Consider the following 19616-nt stretch of genomic DNA (forward strand, 5'->3'; position numbering starts at 1 on the left):
TTTAGAATCACTTTTATCTTTTTATATTATCCTGGCCAAACTATTCCATCCTTTATCATAGCCTCTCCTCCTGGTAGCATTTTTTGATGCATATAAATGAAATCTTATATAATTAGACACTATATTAGGAATAATAGGCTAAATAAGAAAACTCCAGATCTCAGTGGGTTAACACAGTAAAAGTTTATTTTAGGCTGCTCTCACAGTCCACCACGAGTTTGTGGGAATGTTTAGGGAGGGGAGTCTGCTTTATGCAATTATTTAGGGACCCAGTTTCCTCTCATCTGCTCTGCCATCCCTCAACAAGGATTCTTTATTTATTTATTTATTTTCCTTTTTTTTTTTTGTCATGAAATCTTTGGAAGGTTAATGAAGTTTTATGGATTTTTATCTCAGCATAAGGTTTTTAATTATGTCAAACAAAATACACAGTATTACAAAGGAAAGTAATTAAATCAAAATACTGTTATCAAAATAGTGAAAATAAAAACTGTGATAAGAATAATAAAGTGTTTTTTATTAATGTGCAGTATTATTCACATAGAATATCATGCTGGAGGACTTCCAAGGAGTTACTGAGTGCTGACTGCTAAACCTGAATCAGGGCCAGCAAACAGTCAGTGTTTATCACATGCTTATGTCTATAGTTCTAATTATCTATTGCTATTTAACAAACTACCTCCAAAACTTGGTGGCTCAAAGCAGACTTATATTTTGGTCCTGATTCTGTGAGTCGAGAATTTGGGGAGGCCTTTTTTGGGCCATTTGTCTAGGATCTACATGGTATCCCTAGAGCATCTGAGATTAGAAGGCCCACAGTCACATGTTCGGTGCCTCAATGCTCCTTAGCTCCAATTTCCATACAGCTTGGCTTCCCACAGCATGGTGGTCTTAGGGTAGCCTACTTCTTAGATGGCAACTGGCTTCCAAGAATAAGGGTTCCAAGAGATGGAACTGGAAGCTGAGAGTACAAATATGGATATTTTTCTAACTTAATTCAGTGTACGAAATTATGAGAAAGGAAAAATAATTCAAGCTGGTGTCATACTGACCCTCAGAATGTCACTTAACCAAGGGTAACTAGATTAACTCCAGCACTAAGCAATGTTGAGTGGGGCCACGGCATTACTTCTGCCATAGCCTGCTGATCAAAGTAATCATAGAGTTCACCTAGATTCAAGGGCAAAAGGGCAGAGAACTCGCCTTTCAATGGGAGCAATGCCAGTGAAATTGTGGCCATCTTTAATCTGCCATATATATATATAAAAGCAGATATATATATATATATATATAAAATCTCATTTAATGTTTAATAACATTGTGAGGTAGGTGCCACTATCTTCACTGATGAGGAGATGAACCCTCAGAGACATTAAGTACTTTGAGCAATAGAGAGTGTGATTGGAATTAAAAGATTCATGCATAGCATGCAAGTGTATTTATTATTATACAGGTTCCCAAAGTAACTGTGACTTAAACCAGGTAGAAATGTATTTCTCTCATGTTATAGTCAAGGAGTAGCTGGCTCCAGAGATGGAATGGAGGTTTTGTTCCATGAAGTCACTCCAGGATCCAAAATTCCTTCCATTTTATTGCTCTCTGACACTTAGGATACTGCCCTTATCTACATGGTCCTGTATGGCATGCCAGCATATCCATATTCACAGTACAAGCAGCGGGATAGAAAGTTGGGGGAGTGGGGTCATGCCCCTCCCATTAAGACATATCCCAGAGCTGAACATATCTTTTCCCATCACATGCAATTAGCCAGCTCTTGGCAACATGGCCACACTTAAATGTGCGGGTTAGGGGGCAAAATTATGCAATCTTTACACTAAGTATCTATGTGATAGATAGATACTTAGCACTCAGGGCTTCTGTCACCATAAGAGATGAAGAGAAAGGATATTGAAGGACAACAAATATTGAACCAATCTCTGCTTCAACAAACAGCTGGTTGTAACTTTAGCATATGGGATAGATGAGAATATAATACATTTTTCTGTGAAGGTTGCTGAACACAGTTACTTAGAAGTTGAGAAATCCCTCCAGATATCTTAAATGGGACAATTCTTCATTTGTAATGATAGGTTGAGAAACGGCATAGTTTATGCTGTCTCAGTCTTACTGTCTATATTCAGAACTGACAAAGGGTAAAAGACAGGACTGAGTGAAAGTTTAGCGGTCTGCTTCAGGGCAGATTGCTACAGCCGTAATGGTGTGCTTGGCAGAATGTAGTGTGCCTTTCCAGTGCTCCTCTGGGACTTTGTAGAAAATGTAATGACCCCTAAGGAGGTCAGAGAAGCCTTGGGGCTAGGGCTAGGAGAGACAGAGAAAATATAAAGAGAAATTTACAGATGACAAATACAAGAGCAAACTGGGTGCAAGTTCAAACTTGTAGAAATAGCATGGAGAGCTAGAGGGCACGTGTATGTCTGAATTATCTTGCAAAATGCTACTCAGGACAGAGAGCAATAGGGTTCTAAGCCACTAGTGACAAGGGCAAAAGGTAGTGTCCAGAGAATGACAGCTGGGTTAGAACCTCCCTGGGCCTCTGCTGCCCAGTTCACAGGCTCCTGGGCTGCCCCTTCTGAGCTGTAATTTCTTTTATTTTTTAAAAAATATATTTTATTGATTATGCTATTACAGTTGTCCCATTTTATCCTGCCCTTTATTTCCCTTCTGCCCTACACCCCTCTCCCACCAGCATTCCCCCACCCTTAGTTTGTGTCCATGGATCATACATATAAGTTTTTGGCTTCTCCATTTCCCATACTATTCTTAACCTCCCCCCATCTATTTTTGTGCCTACCATTTATGCTTCTTATTACCTGGACATTTCCCCCCATTCCCCCATCTCTCTCCCCACTGATAACCTTCCATGAGATCTCCATTTCTGTGATTCTCTTCTTGTTCTATGTATTTGCTTAATTTGTTCTTGTGTTTGTTTTTTTAGGTTAGCAGTTAATAGTTGTGAGTTTGTTGTCATTTTACTGTTCATATCTTTGATCACCATCTTTTTCTTGGATAAGTCCCTTTAACATTTCATATAATAAGGGCTTGGTGATAATGAACTCCTTTAACTTGACCTTATCTGGAAAGCACATTATCTGCCCTACAATTCTAAATGATAGCTTCACTGGATAGAATAATCTTGGATGTAGGACCTTGCCTTTCCTGACTTGAAATACTTCTGTCCAGCCCCTTCTTGCCTGCAAGGACTCTTTTGAGAAATCAGCTGACAGTCTGATGGGAACTTCTTTGTAGGTAGCTGTCTCCTTTTCTCTTTCTGCTTTTAAAATGCTTTCTTTGTCTTTAATTTTGAGTAATGTTAATTATGATGTGCTTTGGTGTGTGCTTACTTGGATCCAACATCTTTGGGTCTCTCTGAGCTTCCTGGACTTTCTGGAAGTCTATTTTCTTTGCCAGATTGGGGAAGTTCTTCTTCATTATTTGTTCCAATAAGTTTTTCATTTGTTGCTCTTTCTCTTCTCTTCTGTCACCCCTATGATTCAGATGTTGGAATGCTTAAAGTTGCCCCACAGATTCCTTAGCCTCTCCGTATTTTTTGAATTCCTGTTTCCTCATTCTGTTCTGGTTGGATGTTTCTTTCTTCCTTTTATTCCAAACCATTTATTTGAATCCCAGTTTCCTTCCCATCATTGTTGCTTCCCTGTACATTTTCACTTTGCATAGCCTTCACTTCTTCCTCTGTTTTGCGACCATACTCAACCATTTCTGTGAACATCCTGATTATCAGTGTTTTAACTGTGCGTCTGATAGGTTGGCTATCTCTTCATACCTTAGTTGTATTTTTTCTGGAGTTTTGATCTGTTGTTTCATTTGGGCCATATTTCCTTGTCTCAGTGCAACTAGTGCACAGTAAGGAGAAGAGCCTTAGGTATTTGTCAGGGTGGGGCAACCCACATTACTGCACTGTGGCACTGTATGTGGGGGAGGGATCCAAGATGGAACATGCCATTTGCTCGGCTCTCCAATGACTCCAATGGAGGAGTCACTTCCTCCACTAACCACAAGAAAATTAGGCCCTTCTGGTGCTGATTCCCGGGTGGATGGGTTTGTGTACCTTCTAGGAGCCTATGGATCTCTCCATGAACTCTCCTGTGAGGCTGGGAGTTTCTCCCTCTGCCACTGCAACTGCCACAGGTTTTTGCAGCCAGAGTTTTGAGGCTTTATTTCCCTGTGCTGGAACCCTGGGTTGCATGGTCTGTCTCACTCCCCAGTTGTTCCTCCTGGTTTATCTGCATGCAAATGTGGGACCACTTGGTCCACCAGCCTCTGCCTCATCCACCCAGGTACTCCAGCCACCACCTTGCCACAAGTCCTTTCTGCCCCAGCTGCCTGTCTCTGCCCCTACTACCAGCCTGAGTGAATGTTTCTTCTTTAACTTATTGGTTGTTGGACTTCCATACAGTTTGGTTTTTTGGCATTTCTGGATATTTTTTTGTTTTTAAATTTGTTGTCCTTCTTTTGGTTGTGGGAGGAAGCAAGGTGTATATACCTAAGCCTCCATTTTGGCCAGAAGTTTGAGCTGTACATTCTGATGCAGTTTTCAAGAAACCGATTTCCTAGGAGGGCAGCAATGCTTGGCCCATCTTCACTACTGTAAATGTCTCCAAAGTTTTTTTAATAGACATACTCTTTTCTCTTGCTTTTGGTTTAGTATGAAGATATACATGTCACCCAAGCTACCTATGTGTATTATAGGGAACTTTGATTAACTATCCTTCTACCCCCCTTTTTTAAATTATGTGAATTTATTGCAAAACATTCCTGGACTTTAATGTAATAAAAAATACATTCCTGGCCCTGACCAAGTATGGTTAGAGCACTGTCTTGATATGCCAAGGTTTCAGGCTCAATCCCTGTTCAGGGCATGCACAAGAATCAACCAATAATGCATAAATAAGTGGAAAAACAAAATCTCTCTCTCAAATGAATTTTAAATAATTAAAAAATACATTTCTTGACTGCTATTAATAATAGGGGAAAGTTTGTAATAATTATTCATAGTAACCAATATTGGTTTATTGATGTAGTACTTTACATGTATATGTACCTTTTTAATTGACATGTAATTAACTTAGACCATTGTATTAGTTTTAGGTATACAACATAATGATTGATATTTGTATATATTGTAAAATGATCACTACAGTAAGTCTGGTTAAAATCTGTCACCGTACATAATTATAGAATTTTCTTTGTTGTGATAAAAACTTTTAAGATATACTCAACTTTCAAATACACAATAGAGTATTATTATCTATAGTTGCTATGCTATACATTGCATTCACATGATTTATTTATTTTTAACTGGAAGTTTGTATCTTTTGACCCCATTCACTTCTGGCAACCACCAATGTGGTCTCTGTATCTATGAATTTGTTACCTTTTTTTAGGTTCTACATATAAATGAGATCATATGGTATTTGTCTTTATCTTTCTGACTTATTTTACTTCATGTAACACCCTCAGGAGCCATCCAAGTTGTTGCAAATGGCAAGATTTCCTTTTAATGGGTGAATAATATTCCATTATATCTATGTACCTCATTTTCTTAACCCATTCATCTTTCTCTCTCAAAATATCTTCTTGTATTCACCCTTCTTGTGATGATTTAAGATGATAAAATGCCTACATGATGAAATGAATTGAGGTGAATGAGACATTATTAAGGAAAATAAGGTTTAGTGGAACACAGCACTGCTCTACTACGACAGTTGATCTGACAACCAAGGCAGGGTGGGGAATATATACACAGTTTGGATATGCTGGACAAAGGGATGATTTGCATCCTTGGCCAGGGAGTGGGATAGCATGAGATTTTGTCATGCTGCTCAGAATTATATGCAACTTAAAACTTATGAATTGTTTAATTCTGCTATTTTCATTTGATATTTTTGGACTGAAGTTGATGGCAGGTAACTGAAACACAGAAAATGAAGTTGTGGATAAGGTGGGACTACACTAACAGTGAACAAAACAGACAAAACGTTCTTGCCCACAGCTTGCTCACAAGCTAGTGGATGACAACATAGTCCTAAAACTGGGACTAAGTACACATCTCCTTCCTTCTAAAAGGAGTTCTTCTGCTATACCTGTTTCCTTAATGGAAGGCTTAGCACTCATTCTACATCTTATAACTAAACTTTCTTATTAGTCTTTTTGCTCAAGATTAAAATTTATCTTTGACCCGCTACTCACAACCACTTCATTTCTTCTCCTTCTCTGCTGAGGGTATGCTTGGATATCAAAGTGGTCTGCAGTTTGAAACTATTAAATGATGTTCAACCTACCCTCCCCTGTCTTAGCTGGGATCACACAACATGAAGGGCAGTGAATGGAACTTAAAGCAGTATGGAGGCTCAATGCTCAACCACATTTTTACTCTGAGTTGCAACTCTTTTCCACGGATGTCCATTTTCTCTATAGTTTCGAAAAGACCACTACACTCTCAAATCTGTAACTTAGTATTTGTCATAACAAAAAAAGTCTTCCTTATATAACAGCCTGTATTTAAACCATCATTATTACTAGCAGAGATACAATTAGTTAACGAGACCTCTGATATCTGCAATATCTGTGTAGAAGTAGTTCAGCTTTATAGAAGAAGCTGACTCAGAAAGAGGCTGGCCACATAAGCCATAGTCTTGCTTATTTCCCTGCAGAGGTAATGGAAAATGACTGAGTGCTTTTCAGTTTGGGTTCACTCTCTTTGGGAATTTGCCATTGTTGTTTCTGAAGATAAAGGAATTTCTATCATGGGCTCCAAGTGGAATGCTATCTAACTTTTCTGTTTTTAAACATAAGTTTGGGAAGAGGCATCTTCTTTTTAATTTTGGGGGGATAAATTTGAAAGGTGGAGAATTATTTACTCGCCATCTGACCTGCCTTTCTACAAGTTCTCCCTACAAGGGTCCCCTTCCCCCTCTCCATAACTCACATTCTGACTACTTAAAATCATTTGAGGGGTGCAAGATCTCATCCATTTAGGAGATGTGGTCCTTAAAAATTTACCGTTTGAGATGAATTATTTTCAATGAACTGTTTCCTTTCTTAGCATTCAAAATGTAAATACTTTCTGGGAGGAGACAGGGTAGGAAAAATGGTTTTCCCTCTCCTCTTCTAGGATCTTGAGTGAAACACCCCCACCTCTTACAAAAGACAGATTAACAGGGGAAAATATTAAGTACATATGTACAGCCACCCCACAAAGATATGACTCAAAGAAGTGGCCCAACCAGGAAGCTTTTATCCCTTTTAAAGACAGAGAAATATTTCAGAAATTACTTTCTCTGTGAAGCATTTCTGACCTCCCTCGACCTGAAAAGCTGTGCACTTTCTCCTGTGTCCTAGTTGTACTTAGATCAGGTGTTATGGTCTAAATTGTATCCCCCAAATACAAATGAGGAGCCCTTATCCTCCATGTGACTGCATGTGGAGACAGGGCCTTTAAGGTGTTAAGATTAAGTGAAGTCTTTAAGGGTGGAGCCCTGATCCAATAGAACTGGTGTCCTTATAAGAAGAGAAAGAGACACCCAAACTCTTTCTTGTTGAGGAAGAGTGCTCTCACTAGAACTTGTCCAAGACAGCACCCTGATCTTAATGTGTAGCCTCCAGAGCTCTGAAAAAAAAAAACAAAAAACAAAAAACAAAAAACAAAAAACAAAGTTCTGTTGCTTAAGCTACTCAGTCTGTGGCAGTTTGCTATGGCAGGCTGAGCTGACTAATACCTCGGGTTGTACTGTCATGGTTTGATACATCTATTTCCCCTTCGTATTAATATACTGCCATATATCAAGGGCTTACTATGTGCTAACCATTGTACCAGGTGCTCACACATATTTAAATCTTACAACTTCTTAAGATCAGAACTATTATGTGGTTTTTCTAAGTTTATTAGAATCCATTTATTCCTGGCTCCATACCACCATGCTGTCTTTTTTTTTTTACCAGTGTTTTTTATTCCCTGCCTACCAGTTCCCCACATATAGTTTTCAGAGGTTGTTAATTTCCTGAATAAATCTAGTCCAATCTCAACAAGGAAAAGGACCCTATTTTCTTTACAATAATGCACTTCCTGAACTTGATGTTCTTGAATACTCCCACATCCCACAATAATAAAATAAAATAAAAAAAATAAAATAGCCTCTCCTCCAGACAATAGTATGTGGTGACCTGCCTTGCTCCTTTTGCAGCATCACAGTCCTCTGTTATGTGGGTTATTCAGTTAGTCCCTACTGATGGGCATTTGCTACTACAGAGTTACAAGGAATTTAAAAAAGAAAAAAATTCAAGATGGCCACTCTGTGAAATGAAGTGCAGAGTCCCTCTATGCACAGGGTCTTATGTGACTGTAGAGTCATGTGTCCATGAATGCATCTCTTTACCAGGTTATTTTCTTCCACCTTTGTCTTGAGATCAGTCACAAGTTCCAGTTTCTAGCTGTCTGAGATGAAATTGTTATTCCCACAACAGCATAGATTTGGGTGGGATGAGAGTAACTGTGGAGGGGAGTACATTGCACACCCATTTCTTCTTTGTTTTTCTATTTTCTGGAAATGAAAGAACCAGCACTTAAGAAAAAGAGGATTCTCAGCAGGCAAAGTTGCATTAGTCAACAACAAAAAGGATTTGTAGAATGTGATAAATTAGTAAATGGGGCTGAATGCCTATGAACAAAATTTTACTTTAGAAAGGTGGAAATACATAAAATCCTTTATAACTATATGAGAAGATATATTAATCACAGGAGATTAAAATATTTGATCCATTGCTTTACAATCTAATTCATTTTTGAATACGTTCAATAGTTAATATCAAGGAATATAAAGGAAAGAATAAACAAATGGGATCTCATCAAAATAAAAAGCTTCTCTCTATGCAGCAGAGAGGAAGAAGGAGCTACTACCCTTTGCAACAACATGGATGGAACTGGAAAGCATTATGCTGAGTGAAATAGGCCAGGCATTGAAGGACAAATACTATATGATCTCACCTTTGACAGGAAGCTAAACAATAAAACAAACAAGCAAACAGAATAAAAACAAAGACACTGAAATAGAGAACAAGGGGGCAGCGACCAGAGAGGAGAGAGAAGGGAATTTAAGGGGAAAAAAGGGGAGGGATTTGGAGGAACAAGTATGAAGGACACAAGGACAAGAACTAAGGGAGGTGGAATTGGGAGGGAGGTGGGGAGCACGGGGCAGGGTGGGCTGGGATGGGAGAAATAGAAAATTGTACTTAAAAAATAACTAAATAAAATTAAAAAAAAAGAGATAACATCACAGTTGCCAACCCTAAATTTTTTTTTTCACATCAGCTAGTGGTTGTGGAGCTGTAAACCAAGAATTGCAAATCCAGTGCCCCTAGGAGCCAGGCGGGTACTATGAATGAGTGAGGTCTGCCAACTGCAGACTTGGGCAACTGGAAAGCACATCTGGGTCTCTACTTCAGCTGTGCCTCTAGTTCAGCTGATTCTTACCTTCAAAGCTAATGTGAAAAGACTTGAATTTTCAAGGAAAGCCAGAAATAACTAAATCTCAAATTTTATTTGTTAGCAGCAAAATTTTTTTAGCCTCACCTGAGGACATGCTTATTGACTTCAGAAAGAGAGGAAAGGAAGGAGAGAGGGAGGGAGAGAAACATTGATATGAGAGAGAAGCATCAACTGGTTTCCTTTTGTATGCGTCCCGAGTGGGGACTGAATACACAACCTAGGCATGTGCCCTGACTGGGAATCAAACCTGTGACCTTTCAGTTTATGGAACAACACTCCAACCAACTGAGGCACACCAGCTAGGGCTGTTAGCAACTAACTTTAATAATTTAAAAATATTTTGGTCAAATAAGAATTGTCTGGGGGATAGAAATAGTCATAGGCCCTTAGTTTGAGCTCTCCATGACAAAAGACTCATTTTATCATATAGAGTCCTAGAATATTAAGTTGAGACTAGAGTCCCATATGCCACTCACAAGAATGCTTGGGTGGCTAGGATATTTGAATTTATAAGAACCAAGATTATAAGGCAGTGATTTGCAGATCTACTCCAGGGAGCATTTGGCAATATCTAGAGACATTTTTGTTTGTCAGAACTAGGAGGATGGGGATGTTACTGGCATTCAGTGGGCAGAGGCTAGGGGTGCTGCTAAGTCTCCCAAGATTCAGAGAACAGCCCCACGGCAAGTCCTCATTCAACTATAATCACAGCTGTGCTTAGACTGAGAAATCTGCTCTAAGGCAATGATATACCCTCAGAATGTGGTTCTCAGGACAAAGCTTAAAGTAGAAATTGTTGGGCCCTTACCCAAACTACTCAATCATATACTTTGTGAGTAAAACCCAGATTTAAAAAATCATTAAATCATTAAAAAAATGATTTTCCCAGGTGATGCTAATACATACTAAAATTTTAGGGCCACTGAACTGAAATAACAGAACCTAAATAACTCATTTATACCTAGTGAATTACCATTGTATGTTTAGCAAGGATGCATGTTCAGTGATAACAGAAAACTTCCACTTTTAAGCTGCAAAATACTGCACAGCCAAAGCAGTAATATCAGAATAATCCACCCACAATCACAGCCTGTTCCAAAAAGATAGGGGGAGTTGTAAAGAAGAAACACTGTCGTCACAAATTTACCCTCCAGGTACAGAAGGTAATTTCTTACACTGCTGAAAGTATTTTAAAAAGTTTTCTTGATAACAAAAAACCCCAAAACATTGGAAAAATCCCAATTTTAAAAGAATCTATATTCGTCAAGCATTGCAAATTCAAACATTTGAAATTAGGATTTATACAATTAAAAATACATTATAAATATCCTTAATACCATCATCGATATAACTCATAACAGTAGGAAAGTAGTTTATGATTTATCAAGATACTATATTGCCTCGGCCCGCGAGGCAGTCAACGGGGTCCGCCGATATACCTGTAACGGATGAAGGGGGATGGGACAGGAGGCGCGAAGAATGGCAGCAAGACAAAGGATTCTGATCAAGCTGCAAACTTTATTTTTCCGAACTGGGTATATATATAGGGGGGGAGGGAGAGGAAGGATATTAGGTTGCTTGCTATTGGCTAGCTTGAGACAAAGAAGGGCCTGCTTATTGATTACTTGGGTGCAACTGGTACTCGTGGACACCTCATGTGCCTGTAGCTGATTGGCTTGGGGAGCGCATGCACACCTCATGTACCTGTAGCCGATTGGCTCCTGGAGCGCACAGGTTCCTGTAATCAACGCAATGCCTTTAGCTAGAAGCCAGGTGTAAGGTTCCCAACACTATATTGTAGTTTTTTATTCTCCATTAACATTAAAAAATACATTGTTTTGAAACACTGCTTGTAGCCCTCCCTTTCTTATACATAGTGTATTAGAAGCTTCCCTGCTCCAGAAAGGTCAGTAGATACTCATCCCTTCTCCTCTGTCCAGTGAAGTCTTCACTAGATTGAGCTGCTATTATTCATAGAAGATTGAGTTTCTATTATTCATATAAGTAGTTCCACCTCTGGAAGTTCAGGCATGTGTAATGGCCAGCCTGTCTAGAGAACATAAATGGAAAACTCAGCCCAAAAGCATAAGCACCGATAAAGGGAGATTTGTCTAAGGGCTGACACAATAAACATTTCAAGGCTATAAACCAAATAGATGGTTTGAGAGATGTAAATTTCTGGGTAGTAAAATCATTGTATGCCAGTGTAAGTATCTTCTGACTTGGAGCATAATAGGCATCTATGCAGGCTGGCCAAATCACCAACTCTGGAAAGATCTCTGTAAGATAAAGGGAGGAGGGTTGGGTGTGGGGAGATTGAAGAGGATAGAGGGGGCCAAATGAATGGTGATGGCAGGAAACTAAATTTGGCAATGAGCACACAATGCAATATGCAGATGATGTATGGTAGTACTCTACACTTGAAATGTATAATCATATTAAAAAATGTCCCCCCAATGTACAAAACAGTAAAAAGAGAAAAGAAAATATAAAGGGAGGCAATGGGAAAGCTTTCTACACTACAGCAAATTTCCCTTGTTTATATCCTTTGTGCAGCTCCTTTTTCACCGCTTTTGGAGAAAATCAAAGCAAAGTCAGACATAGGTATGCCAAATTGTCATCATTGCCTATCTGCAAACCCAACTGAGCTTCTGTGGTCTGGTCTGACTCAGTGAGGAAAAAGTTTGAGAGACACTGCTCAGTCTGGGAGTGGAGGTCAGCAGGTCTCTCTCCTAGAGGCAGCACAGTTACTTCAGGTCCACAGAGGGAGGAGAGCCATCAAGTCTTTAGATGGGAAAGGGCCCTCTAGGGGCCTCTCCCTCCGCTTGCTGCCTCACCCTTAAAGACATCCTAGGTAACCACCAGGGGTGACACAATCCCTCATTGGGCCTTGGGACTTTCATATCCTCTTCTAATCCCTGCCCCTCATCTTTTTCAATGCTCTCTGTCTTACTCCCCAAAAGATAGTCAGAGCTCATTTTGCCCAGTTCTATAGCTGATGCTATGCAATGTTTGTGTTCTCCCAAAATTCAATTGTTGAAATCCTAATCCCCAATATGATGTTATAGGCAGCATGGGCATTTGAATGGTTTGGGGGTGGGGGAAGAATTAGGTCATAAAGAAGGAGATCTTATGATGGGATTAGTGTGGTCTTATAAGACACACACACACACACATTGATTTTTTTCATGAAGAACTGGTTTAGAAAAATTCTTTGCATTATACTGTCTGTATTAGTCAGTTTGGGCTGCTGTAACAGCATTCCATAGATTGGGTGGCTGAAACAACAGAAACTCATTTCTCTCCAGTTCTGCAGGCTGGAAGGTCAAGAACAAGGTGCCAGTAAGTTTGGGTTTTGGTGAGGGCACTCTTCCAGGTTGTAGACGGCAACTTCTTGTTGCATTCTCATGTGGCGGAGAGCAGAAAGGGTTTTTGTGACTCTTATAAGGGCCCCACCTTCATAACCTCATGTAATACTAATTACCCCCAAAAGGATCCAACTCCTAATATCATCACAAGGGCGGGGGTAGGGTTTCGACAGATAAATTTTGAGGTGACACAAACATTCTGTCCATACACCATCTTTTTCATCAAGATTACCTTTAGAATAGAGGCCACCTTTCCAGACACTTCTATCCTCCTGTTCCTTAAAAGAATTGCTTATTTTTTCCCTGGATGGTGTGGCTCAGTTGGTTGCAGCATTGTCCCATATGCCAAAAAGTTGCAGGTTTTGATCCCTGGTCATGGCACATACCTGGGCTGAGGGTTTGATCCCCAGTCAGGGTATGTATGGAGGCATCAAAGTTTCTCTCTCCCCAGCTCCCTTTCTCTTTCTCTAAAATCAATGAAAGAATGTCCTTGGGTGAGGATTTAAAAACATTGCTTATATTCTAGGTCTGTACTATAGCAAATATTCTGTGAATACTAGGGCTTCCCTTTACTATTTGTTTACATTATATTTAGTGTGTTTATTGAATCCCATATCTTCCTTTCTTGCCTCCCCTCATTTTGATAAAATAGATCAAGAAACTTCCAAAAATAGTATAAAACTAAGATATGAATGTCTCAAAATATCTCAGTTTTGTCAATGCATTTGATAGTTTGGCTGGGTATGATATTCAAGTAACTGGAATGGGGCTATATTCAGCTGGCTTTTCTGAGCCCAGTTTTAAGCAGAGGAAAATGCATTTTTGTTAGGTAGCCAAGGTAGCCAGTGGTGGTCTTTTGGGGACCTGGAGCCAGAAAAGTCCAATTAGGGGCTTTTATTCCAGGCAGGACACTGCAATCAAGCAGGCTGGGTCCCAACAGATGGTAGCCCCAAGGGAAAAGGTAGAAGGGCTTTTAAGGTGTGCAGTAGACCCCTGGCAGAGGGTTAATCACCCTGATCTGCCCCAGTGTCCAGGGTATCTGGTCAGTGAGGGCTGATTCTGTAAAAAGCTTGAGGGAGAGGGGAAGGGGCAGTGAGGATTTAACTGGTTTCCAGTAGGATGCCAGCGGCTGTGCTTCTGTTGCTGATACGTGGTCAGGTATTTAGCCTGTGACTCTATCACAGGTGGGAACAGGTAACCAGCTTCTTGGTGATCCGGACAAAGTGTTGAACTGAGCACCCAGAGTGTATAGCAGAGAACATGGAGCAGGCCAACTCCAAGCAGAGATTGACCTCAGGTACTGGAGGGACTCTATTCTTATAGGGCAGATTCTTCCTAGCTAGTTTTAGCAGGCTTTTACTGCGCCGCATACAGGTAGTTTTATTACCTTAAAGCTACTGCGCATGTGGCCTCCCACAATTTTCCCTGATTGGCCGCCAGGGAAGGGGGTCCCACAATGTTACCTAGTCGACCCCCCCTTCTCCTGGGCTCCCCCTGTACTAGGTTTGACTTTCCCATTACCAGAGAATTATACTTCTCCATGTTAGAGATTGGTGAAAAGGAATTATTTATTCAAGTTATACAGACTTCAGAGCAATGACTTAATGTCTTCATCAAAGTCCCTTAAAACACCCACAAACACACACAGTCCTTCCTTCCTCCCTTTGCCCAGTCTGAGGTACTGTAGCTCAGAAAAAGAAATAGAAGTTCGTGGCTCAGGCAGTCCCCGGTTCTTCCCAGTAATCCAACCTCGGCTGGTAGGTCTCCCTCAGTTCCCAGCACCATCAGCTATGTCGCCGGGATCTCCAGTTTTTATTCCAAAACCCCACGGTACAATCTCATGGCCCACCAGCAAGAGTTCTTTCACCCTTTTCTTTCCTCCAGTGTCCATCCTGCATTCTTTGGAACTGCTAAGAGTGAGCTCTGCATCACTGCTACATTTTGCTTTCCAGCTTCCTAACCCATGTGGCAAAGGGAGACCCAAAGCCGCGTGATTCTCCCCTACCAAAGCTGAGTGGCAGTTCTCTGCTAAAGCTGAATGGTGATTCTTCCCCACATGGCTGCGGAGGCCCCCACCCTGCCAAAAGTGCATTGTTATCTCAATGGCTGCCACATCTGGGTTTAAATCTCCACACAAATCTTCCTCTGCACCCCCATTTCCGACTTCTCCCACAATTGGCTACACTTGCCAGCACTCCCATATCCTCCCAGCTTTACTGGGCCGCTATAGTGAGCCTGGGCAGGTGTGGCCCCCTGGTGTGGAGCCAATCATCTCCAAGCTCTCAAGGAAGCGCTGTAACCAGGGGGCGTTGCCTCCCAGTTTTGTCTTGGGTGAAAGTCACTCCCTTCTCCCTGGCTCAAAGCATAGCCACAGGTATTTAGCATATCTGTGAAACCAGTTAAAGGTTATAGATATGTTAAATATCATTATAGAGGTTATCGGCAAAACTGTTGCTATGCAAAGCAACTCAATGTCCCTGTTCCTTGTGTCCCATTCCCCAGCTCAGACTTGTGGGGGTAAGGACATCCCACATTTTTAATATTTCCTGGACACCCTGAGTCCTGGATCCCATTACCAATCCTTCTTTTGGGGGCCCTCTGGCTGTACCCTCTTACAACTATACCTTCTTTGTTCCAGCATAGGTGATGGGTTAGATCCATGTCCCAGTGTTACCGAACAAGAGGTCGGGGGGGGGCAGTATTTGGCCCACCTAGGGATGCCAAAAACTGCTACAGAACAGGGGCCCCTCCCAAGGACAGAATACTAATATCTACTGGGCTCTTCTGTCCACCACCAATTGGAAAGACATCTCTTAATGCCAGAGATTTGTGAAAAATAAATGAAATGTTTATGTAATGCTATTTAGGCCTAATGCCACCACTAAAATATCAACGTCCTTTAGGGTATACTCCTACACCCATGCACAGCTCTTCCTTCTCCCACTGTCCCAACTCCGGGTACCGTAAATCAGAAAAAGAGCACACGTCTGTGTTGCAGGCTGCTGGCACCGTCAGCTGTGTCACTGTGCAGGATCTCGAGTTAATCCAAAGTACTGTGGTACCCTCTCATGGTCCACTGGCAAGAGTTCTTTGTACCCAGTTCCAGCCACAGTCTCTCCTGATTTCCAGGCCACGTGGCCAAAGGGGGCACCCCAAAGCCGTGTGGGCCTCTTGTACCAAAGCTGCAGGGGTCCACACCCCACCAAAAGCATGTGTCTTTCTTCTTCACCTGGCTGAAGGGATCTCCATTTTGGCAAAGCTGCATGGTTTTCCCTTTCACCTGGGAAAGAGGGGGTCTACACTCTGCCAAAACATGTGGCCCTCTCTTTCACCTCACCAAGAGGGGGTCTTCACTCTGCCTCAAACTGCATGGCTCTCCCTTCACCTGGCCAAGAGGGGACCCTTACTTTACTGAAACCGCGTGGCTCTCTCCTCAATGGCTGCCATATATGGCTTTTAAATCCTCCCGCCCATCTTCCTCTGTACCCCTATTTCCGACTCCTCCCATGGTCAGTTACACCTGCCAGTATTTCTGTATTATTACAAGTTCACTGGGCTGCCATCGTTAGTCTGGGCAATTATCGATCCATGTCCTAGAGCCGATCTTCTCCAAGCTCCCATGCAGGTGCTGTAACTTGGGGTCCTGCCCCTCAGTTACATCTTGGGGGAAGTGACTTCATCCCCCTGGCTCCAAGCTTGGCCACAACAATTTAACATATCCAAGTGACCAGCCAAAGGCTGTAGATATGTTAAAGGACCAGGCCATGGATTAGCTGCAAGGCTGTGGTATATAAAACAGCCCTGCATGCTCCTGTTCTATGTGTCCCTTCCCCCAACTCACATCTGTGGGGGGAAGGGGCAAGGACCTCTTATATGTCTCTCCAATATTCCTATAGACTTTGAGCTCTGGACACCATTCCAAATCTTTTTTGGGCCCCCCCTGTATCACCCTGTATCACCAGTACATTCTAACAATTTTATTCATGTCACCAACATTTCACAAAATATCTTGGGTGTATATCATCAGACAGTGCATTGTCTATTCATATTAATGAGTATCTCATCACACTGGACACTCAACATGTTGATGGCCAGCCATAATATCAGAAGGGTGGAGTTCCTCACTTGAGACTGAAATCAGTATGGGCAGTTCAACACCAAATCAGTTTCCAGCCAACCAACTGACATATTGGCTGGAAAAAAGTCTTTTCCCATTCTGCCAATTTCCACCTTAAACTTAGAGCTTTCCTCATCCCTTTCTGACATGGTCTTCTGCCCTTTTCTTTTCTTCCCAAGTCCACATTTTATCTAGTCTTTGGGGTGGAAAAACCAGTTCTACAAGCATGAAAATATATCTTTCTCTCTGGTCCTTTGTCTAAAGGGTTGTTCCTTTTAATTTCATAGTCTTTCTTGCTTCTTCTAAAATGGGTAACTCATACCTATCTGAGTAGAACAGACTGGAAGAAAAAAGAACCCTAGTGGTTCGATCAGTAAGTAAAGAGGAAAAGAAACATACAGGAGATGCAGATTAATGCTTCAAGATATAATCTCACCACAACAGGTTGAAAAGTATTTCCCTTACACCTTCGAAAGTATAGCTCCATGGCCTTCCAGCACCCACCACAGCCAATCAGAGAGAGATCTGGGGCTAGTCCGGCTTGCTCTTTCGTGGCTGAGTTGGTTTTAGTTTTTGGAAGATTGGGAGATGTTCTCTTTATACTTGTCATTCTAAAATTTCATAGTAATATGTTTTGGAATAAGTTTTTAAAATTCTTGAACCGGGCATTTAATAGATAGTTTCAAACTTTTAAGCCAAGGTTTGTGACCCTTGGCTTTAAAAAATTTCCATCATTTCTTTGCTAATTCCTCTTCTTCATGGTCTCTGTCCTCTTGTTGGATGCTAGACTTGTTGAATTGGTCTTGTCTCATCTTTTGTGTGTGTGTATTGGGTGTGGGGGGAGGTAAGTAACACAAAACATAAAATTGCCTCAACTTTTATCTCATTTTTTCCTTTGTCTTTTTGTCTTTCTGTTTTAAAGTCTGAGAACTTTGTTGCATTTTTTTTATATCCATAACTAATAATTTCTAATAGTTCTTTCTGTTTCCTGATTGCTCCTTATTTATAGTACTTTAACCTTGGTTTATGGATAACCTCTGTTTCCTGAATGATTTGTTTCTCTGATTATTTACCTTGGTCTCTCTTATTGCTAGTTTTATTCCTATGTCTAGCAATCCTAAACTGTCCATTCATGTGTAAGAAGGAAAGACTGAGTAGCTAGTGTGGCTTTCTTTCGCTGCAGTAAGGAGGACTTTTCTGGCCAACACTGCATGGGGTGGAGCTGGCAAGGCTGTGGGCTTGTTCTCAGGTGGGCAGGGTAGGGCCTGGCTGTCAGAGTGTGGATCCTGGCAAACAATGGAATGAAAAGGGCTTTACTTATAAACACCATTATCTGCATTAAAAACCTTAGCTTTTGTCAGTTAGTTCCTGGGCAACTATATGGCCCAAATGGTTCAAGTTTGAAAATATAGTACATATCATTGGGATTTTTTCCTGTGTTAATGCTTTAAGGCTCGGCCTGCGCAAGCTGGCAGTGACTGGAGCAAGCGGCTGAGGCAGTAGCCTTGCCCTGGTGTCTGGAGCCTGGCTCTATCACAAGAAGATAGTTGATCATTATAAAAATCCTTGAATGGGGGGGTCTTTTGGCAAGACATCTAAAAATGTTGGAACTAGATTGGTGGGGACTCCAGCCTGTGGTGATGTAATGAAATGGCAGATCCAAGTGGATGAAAGGGGGAAGATTGTGGATACCAGGTTTAAAACATCTGGCTGTGGTTTGCAATTGCCCCCGGTTCGTTAGCCACCTAATGGCTGAAAGGGAAGACGGAGGAGGAAGCCATGACAGTCAAAAATATATTGCCAATGAACTCTGCTTTTCTTCTGTGAAACTACTCTGCTCTGTGCTAGCTGAAGATAGGACTCAAGACGTCTGGGCTGATTACAAACTGAAACAAGAACCCAAGAAAGAAGAGGCAGAGAAGAAATGAGCTCTTATCAAAGTCTCCAGCAGTTTTCCCATCGCCTGGCAGTCACCACAGATTACAGAAGCCCCTTGCACTACTATAGCTATGGGATGACACATTTCCTGTTCACACCAAAGTTCTCATGCAAGCAAAACACACAATTTAATTGTTCTGAAATCCTGTGGTTTCTTTCAGCCCACTTATATCACCCTCCCTCAGTTTATGTATATTTTGAATTTTGTGTCTGTTTAACAGGGTGTAGCCAGGGCCCCTCAAAGAAGGGTTTTTAATGGGGTCCAGAACTTGCAGTGTCCAGAAAATATAAAAATATAGGATATCCTCACCTTCACAAGTCAGAACTAGGGGGCAGGACACATGGACCAGGGCCATGGTCCTGAATTATTTTGCAGATCAACAGTTGGACAGCTTCATACCCAGTATGCAAAATTGGTTATTTTAGATGTCTATAACAGCTGGCTAGCTTCACAGATATGTTAAGTAGCTGTGGCCATGCTTTGAGCCAGAGAAATGGGCATGAATTTGACCCATGATGTAACTGGTCACAATCTAACTCCTGGTTACAGCGCCTGTGTGAGAGCTTGGAGATAGCTGGCCCCACCCATGAGGCCATGCCTGCCTGGACAAACTGTGGCAGCCAAGAAAGGCTGGAAAAATAGGAGAGCGCTGGCAGGTATAGCCTGGAG

At 41.4% G+C, this 19616-nt stretch overlaps 1 pseudogene; it reads left to right on the plus strand.

Moving 5' to 3' along the window:
* LOC119053035 (iron-sulfur cluster assembly enzyme ISCU-like) overlaps window positions 1-18936 on the plus strand; it is a 60508-nt pseudogene extending 41572 nt beyond the window's left edge.
* Window positions 18937-19616: the final 680 nt, after the last annotated feature.

Source organism: Artibeus jamaicensis, unplaced genomic scaffold (genome assembly GCF_021234435.1).
Source record: "Artibeus jamaicensis isolate MK-2021 breed Jamaican fruit bat unplaced genomic scaffold, CSHL_Jam_final contig_834, whole genome shotgun sequence".
Taxonomy (NCBI): Eukaryota; Metazoa; Chordata; class Mammalia; order Chiroptera; family Phyllostomidae; genus Artibeus; species Artibeus jamaicensis.